At 39.1% G+C, this 8898-nt stretch overlaps 1 long non-coding RNA gene across 1 annotated transcript; it reads right to left on the bottom strand.

The window, feature by feature from the left end:
• Positions 1 to 613: 613 nt before the first annotated feature.
• On the bottom strand, positions 614 to 1888 carry LOC143890903 (uncharacterized). Its single transcript, XR_013255275.1, has 2 exons — positions 1538 to 1888; positions 614 to 1241 (listed from the first exon to the last, which is right to left on the bottom strand). It is a non-coding gene; the product is annotated as an uncharacterized LOC143890903 (long non-coding RNA).
• Between the last annotated feature and the right edge of the window lie 7010 nt (positions 1889 to 8898).

Consider the following 8898-nt stretch of genomic DNA (forward strand, 5'->3'; position numbering starts at 1 on the left):
CCTTGATTTTTGTATCTTTTTTTCGGGTCTCTCTTTATGGTTCTTTCTTAATTTTTCTTTTTTGGCTTTGTATTTGACCATCTCGGCCCCCTCTCTTATAATGAAATTTTCACCATTCAAAAAATAATAATAATAAATGTCAACATCTTGCCAAGTAAGATCCTCTTGAGGAAAAATGTGCTATTCAATGTACCCGGGTTTCATTCGAAACACCATTAGTTGATAACGTTCCAACAGAGCCCCTTACGTAATAGCGCTCGATTAAGTGAAAAAGTTGTTCCCTTACGTAATAGCGCTCGATTAAGTGAAAAGGTTGATTCCATAATCATGTCGATGGAACTAGTGATGGAACTAGTGAAGCGGATACAGAAAGCAGAGAAGGAAGTAGGGTTCACTCACCTTATTACCTGGTTCACTCACCTTGACCCCAAATTCCTTTTCCAAATTTTGTGTATTAACCAATGACTTACTGCTACCACCCAGTTTATTAAGAATGATGGGATCATAAGCCTTATCTTGTGCTCCCTTGTGTGCTGATGTAGTGCATAAATATAGTTATTCAACCTCTTCTGCAAACCTGTTTTCTTTCTTTGTATGAATCTAAGATAACCAATGAACAAACTAAAACATTTACTTATAATTTTACAACATAAATGGTTAAATGTGATAAATGGGAATAATGCTGCTCAAGTAACTTTTAAAGTAAGCATGTTCAGGTTACATTTCAACCTTACTCAAGCAGTGCAATCAACCTGAAGACCTACAGGTGAGGCCTACGATTTGCAAAGCCATATGTTACCACTTGGGAGAATTCATTATATAGGATATTGGTTCTACTTTGGCGAATAGTTCAAGCTAGGCCTCCTCATTTGCCTGTTCCCTTCCACCGGTTATCACCTCCTTAGGCAATCAATTTCCCCAACTGACGCAGGGCAAATTGGCGCAGCGCTGCTGAAGAGAGTAAGCTTTTAAGTGGCCATCAAATGACGCTCTGATAACTAGTTGTGTCTCAAAGCTAAGCAATGCTTATCCAATACAAGGCCTAATACCAATTCGCCACCACACCTAGCATGCCAATTTGTATTGATTGTGACATTTAAACAAACATGTGCCAAGCATTAACTTCACCTCTGATGATGGATTCCAATATGAATTAAGGCATTAGACTTCAAGATGTGTACATAAGGAAGCACAATTACGATCTGTTCAAATCAGTTGTTTCAAGGGGTTTTGTCTTGGATCTGAAGAAAATTATCACCGAATCTTGTAAGCAACTCTCTCCAATGCCTTCTCTGAATCAGATGGTGATGTTGGCTTAATTTGCTCAACATCAACAATACATGCAATGACCTACTATAGCAGATTCACCGATCATCTTTGATGCCATTCCTTAAGAAAATGCAAAAGAAAAGACAGCATGCAGAAAATACCATTGATAGAATTTTCCAAGAAATGTTTCTTTGAATTTAAGAACACACAAAGAGAGATGGAAATCCAGTAATTCTATCTCCAATCGATGGGGCAAATGAAGTCTTACCAGAGTTTTGAAAATTATCTCAGCTCCTTGTTTGCAACAAGGATCAAACAACCCCAGGCAAGGAGAAGAACTGATTCGAACACCTCCTACACACTGCAATTGCTTGGGTAGAGTTTCCTTCTTCCTTAGCTTGGTTGAAGGAACTCCCAAACGAGGGATCCAGATCCTCTTTCTCCAAATTCCAAAAGTTTTCAATATCAAGGTCCCCTGAAAATGAGAGCCAATTGGCTTATATAGCCAATCACAAACCTAAATGCCTAAACTACCCTTATTTAATGAGAAAAGGACAATTAAGTACTAATTGCCTAGTCTACCCCAACATGGCTACATCCAATGAAACTAAAGAAGAAGAAAAATCCTATAGTAAAGAGCTATGATGTAGTTTGCTAAGGGGATGCTCCTGCATCACCAACCCATCTTACTTTCCTAGGCCTCCTCTTTTGCCTCTAATAAATTTGATTCAAATCCAATATAGCACCTATGGGTACATAAGAAATGTTTCAAATCGATTCTTTTTAATGAATAGATCTGATCACAACTTTGAATATGGAAAGTCAGACGACAAAGAAAAAAAAAGGGTTTCGTCGTCTTTTTCCCACTATCACCTTCGATTGCAATCTTCCGGTTGGTGGATTCTACATATCTTCATGCGCCTTTTACCATCTTCCTTTCTTTGTCATATGGTCGGTGAGTGAATTCTATGTATCTTCATTCCCCTTTACCATCTTCCTTGCTTTGTCATGTCTCGATTTTATGCAGGCCATGCTTTGAGCTCTGAAATGGAAGTTCAGAGATCCTCTCCAAGAGCGTTTCTAGTCTCATACTTCCTTCTTCGTTAGCGTTGGCCAGTCTTCATTTCCACATCATTTTCACTGTATTTCAATATTCGACTCCTCGATCTCCTTCCACCATCCTAGATGGTTCAGCCTCAATGTTTCAAAGTACAATGGAATCTCAACCTTTTTCAAACTGACCATTGCTTTTGTTGCCGCCACTACTCTGGTAGTCTAGTTCGTTTATGAACCTTTGATATGACATCTGAATCTCTGGAAGATATCTGTTTTGCACTCTGGACTTTGAATCTGTTATTTGGACACTTTGGAGGGGGCTTGGGTTATTTCTGGACCCTGCCACATAGGGGTAAATCAATTGGCAACTCTGGACCCCGTAGGGGTAGTGCATTGGAACTTCTAGCCAGTCAGTGGGATAAAATGCTAGCCCTGTCGACTTGTATCTGAACTTTGAGGAACTAGTTCCGACACCGTGGACGGTCGGTGTAAGCAATAACACGTCTTCTGGACCATGCCGATGATCTCAAAGTGGAGTTTGCATTCTGGGCTTTGTATTCTGAACACCCTTTGGCATTGACTATTGTTCTGATATTCTGGACACCCTTTTGGGCTTTGATCTCTATTTTGATTCTAGCTTTGACTTCTATTTTGATATTAACTTTGATTACTGTTTGATACTGTTTAGTTTCGATTGCACCTCCCTTCAGTATTCTGATTTGACCAAGGTTTTAAATTTCGACCGAAATCCGAAATTTCGGAGGTTTCGGTCGAGACCGAAATCGAAATGGGGTAAAGTCGAAACGTTGCAATATTTCGACCTAATTTTTGAAATTTCGATCGTTTCCCCGAAATTCGGCCGAAATTTTAGAAATATAGCGAAAAAATCTAGATTTTATTTATGATTTAATATTATCCTGAAATTCCAGCCTAAATTACCGAAATTTCGGACAAAATTTTGGGGATTTCACCGAAATTTGGTACGGTTTTAAAATATTTCTTTATTTAATTTTGATGGATTTCGTCCGAAATTTCAAAATTTCGGTTGAAATTTTGATTTCGGTGAGGACCCAAAATTCAAAACCTTGGTGTTGGCGTTCTCTTTTGATTATCATTATACCCACTATTTCTGTTTGAGACTCCATTATTCAGTTCTGACCTTTCTGTTTAACCCTTATTAAGCCATGGCATGCTTAGACCTACACTTAGAGTGGTATTTTATTATGTACTGAACTTTTCAGCTGACTGTGGTTATATTAACATTTTCAGATTTTGATCCTCGTGAGGTGAACGAGGAAGAAGAAGCTTAGTTTCGGAACCGTAGGAGTTTGGAGATTTTATTTAGGTTATTTGCTTTTGTTTCAGAGGAAGAAGAAGCTTAGTTTCGCAACCGTAGGAGCTTGGAGATTTTATTAGGTTATTTGCTTTTGTTTCAGACAGTGAGTATTGGTAAACAAATGTTTAGACTACATCTATGATTTTTTTTTTTATTCAGGGGAGAGTTGCGATTTGATTTGACTACGTTGGGTCTACATTATTTGAGACTTTGAAATTTTAGTTATGGAATGCCAGGTTTATTTCTGTTATTGCTTTGTAGCCTTGTATGTGTTAAAGATTTTTCAAAATCAAGTGTTTTTGGTCAAAACAATTTTTGGAAAATATTTTCTTTAAGTGTGTTTTGGAAAAAGAAAAACTTTTCTTTGGAAATAGTTGCTTTTTGCAAGAGAAAGATAATAGTGTAATGTAGTTGAAAAGATAGTCCCAAATCGGATGAGAGAAAAGAAAGAGAAGGGCTTATAAAGCACTACACTTTTCTATTACTTGTTTGATTGCACATTGGGTTGAACCCATGGTTGGACCCGCGGGACGGTGCAACGCACCGTTCGCGCACGCGCGGCGTGGGCAATGGGCTATAGGGCGCTTTATTGGCGCTTTTTTATGTGCACTTTGCACTTCGCACGCCGCATCGTAGCGAGGAGCGATTGGAGCCTTTAATTTTTCCAGATCTGATCTGGACCGTTGGATCTAGACGATTGTGGATCGGTCTAGTGGGTGGGGCGAATAGTTCAAAGGCCCATCAAGCCCAAGCCCAGTGTCGAATAGTTCGATTGGGTTGGGCTTTGATTCGAGCACAACGGTCGGCCCAGCGGGCCCAGTGCTCCAACGGTCAGTGGGTGCGATCCATTGGGTTGTGTCCCTTCCCAACGGTCAAGGATCTAAGGGGTGCGATCTGTACCATAGATGGATCATCTAACGGTTAGATGGGAGGACGGGAATTTAAATATCCCAACAGACTCTCTAGGATTGATCTGGTTCGTTGAATCGCGTATGGGCGCGATCTAACGGCCAGAATTCAAACCGATCTGGAAAGACTCTATACAGGGGTGCTTTTCACACTGAAAAGTCACCAGAGGCTCTATAAAAGTTGCAGAGCCCAACCATTTCAAAGTACAATCGAATTTACCCATTTCTGGATAAATTCTTAAGACTTCTAGTGCATTATACTCTCTTTCTTGCTCCCACCAAAATTCGTTTTACTAAACTATTTTCTTATTGTTTATCTAATTATTGTTATACTGCAGTAACAGAAATTAGACTGGTTCTCTCAGGCTTGTAAGATTCTAAGGGCATTTCGGATTTGACTCCGCTTGTGCATAGCGTCGTCAAATTAGTAGGACATTCCTACTATTTTCATTGTATCTTGGAGGCAGTTCGCGGATCCCCTTTGCACACTTCTAGTGGGGGCGAAATCTGTCTTAAGGAAAGCGATTTCGCTCCTTGAAGCAAACTGGTTACTGCTTTTTCTTTCCAACAGATACAGAATTATTTCTCTAACAGTATGTTTGTGGGATTTATCTTGCAGGTGTACGGCGTTGCCACGTCCTATGCCCAGGATGGGGTTTGGGGCGTGACATGATCAGATTCATACTGATTACTGTAAGAATGTTAGCCTCCTTTTCAGATGTGTATCTGGCTCAAAAATTTTCTTCTTAGCTCGTAATGGTCCAAATGTTTTTGCTGTCAACAGTCAGGAAGGATTAAAACTCTCAAGTCAAGCTATTTGTGTCATTTTTAGTAGACCAGTTTTTTCCTTGTTTCCTTTTTGCAGCTCCTTTGGCTGTTCTTTTGAGCATGACTGCAGTTTTACAATGAATCAGGAACTCTGTCCTCTTATGGTTTCGATTTTGGTTGATGAATAAAATTATCAGGAATCATTTGAATGATGTACAGGGTACTCATCTCATTAATGTAAAACCGCCAGAATTATACATGAATAAAGTCTGTCTTATTTCTATTTGTCTGGGTAATTAGACATATTTTGTTTTGTCTAACATTGAGTTTGTTGTTCATCTGTTCATTTCAGGTGTTTACCTAGATAGAGTTTGTTTAACATCGTGTTGTCTTTTCCCCTTTTATGACGGTTGGTAAACATGGTTTGAGGCAAACTAAAACCAAGTATAGTACTAAAACACCACATAATAAACTTGTTTTTCATAATTCAGGATTTCAGAATAGATAGAATTCTTTCTTTTCTTAGGAACAATAATCAGCCTAAACCAGCAATTCCCCATGACCGCCATCCTAATGTATACAAGATTTCTCTTTCTTGTCTTTCCTAATTCATATTTTTTTTATTCAGGATAAAAGCAACTTTAAAAGCTTCTTAGTCTTCTCTTTCCTATCATTCTATCATTCCAATTCTTTTTTTTCTGGATAAAAGCAACTTTAGAACAGATATCTGATCCTTTTTCATTTGAAATGCATGTATTGTGTACTAATCTTTCAATTATAAGTTCCACCGGTTTTAGCTCTTACCATCTCACACCTATGATTGTTGGCAGTGTAAACCTTTTTTCAGTCTTCTGGTATCTTAGTTTTAGGATGTGATGGAAAAAAGAAACACACTGAAGAATTACTTGAAACATGTATTCAATCAAAGGGCTTGAAAAGTGTTACAAAATTTCGGTCCGAAATTTCAGAATTTCAGTCTGAAATTTCAAATTTTGGGTCCGGAATTTGGAACCAAATTACCAAATTTCGGTTTTTGGTGGGGTCCGAAACGGTTACCGAAACCGAAATTTTAAACCTTGGTTATGGCTAGGGGTGGCAATCCAGCCGAAATCGAACCGAAAATTCGGTTTCGGTTTGGTTAAACCAAACCGATTCAAATTTCAGTTCAACCAAACCGATTCAAATTTCAAACCGAACCGTTGCCCCCGATTTCCAATGATTATGAGTAAGGGGTGGCGAAATTGGCCGAACCGAACCGAAAATTCAGTTTCGGTCAAATTTCGGTTCAGTAGAACCAAACCGATTCAAATTTCGGTTTGGTTCGGTTTGGGGATCAAACCGAACTGTTGCCACCCCTAGTTATGGCTTATTTAGAGGGATATCAAGGCCCCTCTAAATTAAAAAAAGGGGTTCGAGTTACTTTTTCATTTATACAATTGGGAAGTAGGAAATTTTGGGGAAAAAATATATCTTTTCCAAATTTTCCAAAAAATTCCTGCAATCAAAACAGGACCTAGGTATGTTTGGCAACCATGAAAAAATATTTCATGGAACATTTGCTTACCTGTTGTAAAAGAGAGGTACAGGTGGGAGAGATTTATGAGGAGACCATGAGCCATTGAGCCGTGGCTGAAAACAGGGAAAACAAAAAAATAAGAGCAGTGATAAATCGACCCCCAAATATCTTAAATCGACCGTCTTTCTCTTTCCTCTGGATTAGAGAGAGAGAGAGAGAGGGGAGAGAGAAAGACACATTGGGGGTCGATTTAAGATATATGGGGTCGATTTATCGGTCCCCAAAAATAAAGCCATTTTAAAGAGGATATATTTTTCTCTGTTTTCCATCCCCGTCCTCACCTCAAGGTGGCAACTGGGCCGTGCCGGCCCAAGGCACGCCCGGCACGGCACGCCATGGGCCATGCCGGCACGGCACGATTGCTACAGTGGGCCGTGCCGGGCCGGGCTGAAGGTTTAGGCATGCAGCAGGAAACGGCACAACACGCCCGGCACGACAAAAAACAAGGGAAAAAAGGCTTTATGTGGCTGTTTTCTCGTGCCGGCACGGCACGACACGGGCCACGGGCCGCGGACCGGGCCGTGCCTAACCTCCAGCACATTTGTGCCGTGCCGTACCTGGCCCGCGCCGTGTGGGCTGCGAAATTTCGTGCCCTGCCGACACGGCACGGCCCGTTTGCCACCTTGACTCACCGCATTCTCAAGTGTCTCTCTCACCAGTCCTATGTACCCCCCCCACCCCACCCCCCCCCTTACTCCGGGTAAACAAATATTCCATGAATTTTATATTCATGGTTGACAAACATGTCCCTAATGTACTTGTTTTTTATATAAAGTATTTAACATCTATTGAGAAATCTACATTAATAATTAAATGCAGATAATCATATTTAACTTTAAAACCATCTGCAGTGTAAGATTTATATGAAAATAATTTTTAGTTGACAGTAGCATTCCTCTGATCTTTTTGGAAGCCATTCATTATATCATTTTTAAAATTATAGTAAAAATAATAATTAAATGCAAATAATCATATTTAACTTCAAAACCATATGCGGCATAAGAAGATAATATGAAAATAATTTTTAGAGGCATCGGTACATGCAAGAAATTGATGAAATTCAAGTAACTCTGAATAGTGTTCTGTTAACATTTTTGCCTATACCTGACTAAAGACATCAGCTTAGAGTTGATAAAAGAGGGCACACAGTGGATGATGAAGCACAAAAGACTGCAAATGCACTCACCAATCTGCACTAAAATCCAAAGGAAAGAACGAATTCATCCCAAAGCTGGGAGTATCGTGGGACCCAAGCGGGAGGGAGTGAAGATTCATATCTGGCGCAGCCCAAATACCAAGATCAAACAGAAACTAAGAAAGAACAAGTAACAAGAAGAAGTCGTACGAAATCTCACGTATGCCGTGAAGATAAAATTTTATTCAATCTCAAAAACTTCCACAACTCCAACCATTCATCTCTTTTATTACATTTCTAAAAGATTTCCAAAATCTAAAAAGCAGGTAAAAATGATATTGGCATATCTATATAAAATATTAAAGTTTCCTAAGCTAACAACTAGCTACAAATAAGAAAAGCAACTAGAGCCTATCAAATCTAGTAAATAGCTAAATTAGAAAATGATAACCTTTTAGGAAACAAAATACTCAAGGTAATAGAAATCATATTTTTCAAATCTTGAAACTTGCTAAATCTCAAAGCTTGTAATCTTGCAAGCTTTCCAAGAATGTAAGTTTCTCATATCTCAAAATCAAGTAAGCTTGGCAAGTTTCCATTCCACCAAAACACCTCCTTATTCACGAAAACTTTTCGTATTTTCCACTTGTGAATCTTCCACTTATGAATCTTCCTAAAATAGCCATCCTCAAAATTTACTGCTAATTTTTGGATTGCATCAGTCACCCCTTGTTGAGAAGAATTCGCTCCTTAATTCGATATACCATCCTTCGACGAATCACCTTGCTTCCTCGTTTCAACCATACAAGCTTGTAGGAATTTGGATGATTTGTGAAGTTAATTTGTAACT

This window comes from Tasmannia lanceolata, unplaced genomic scaffold (assembly GCF_043159265.1).
Source record: "Tasmannia lanceolata isolate RefF3 unplaced genomic scaffold, GAP_Taslan_0.1 ptg000013l, whole genome shotgun sequence".
Classification (NCBI taxonomy): Eukaryota; Viridiplantae; Streptophyta; class Magnoliopsida; order Canellales; family Winteraceae; genus Tasmannia; species Tasmannia lanceolata.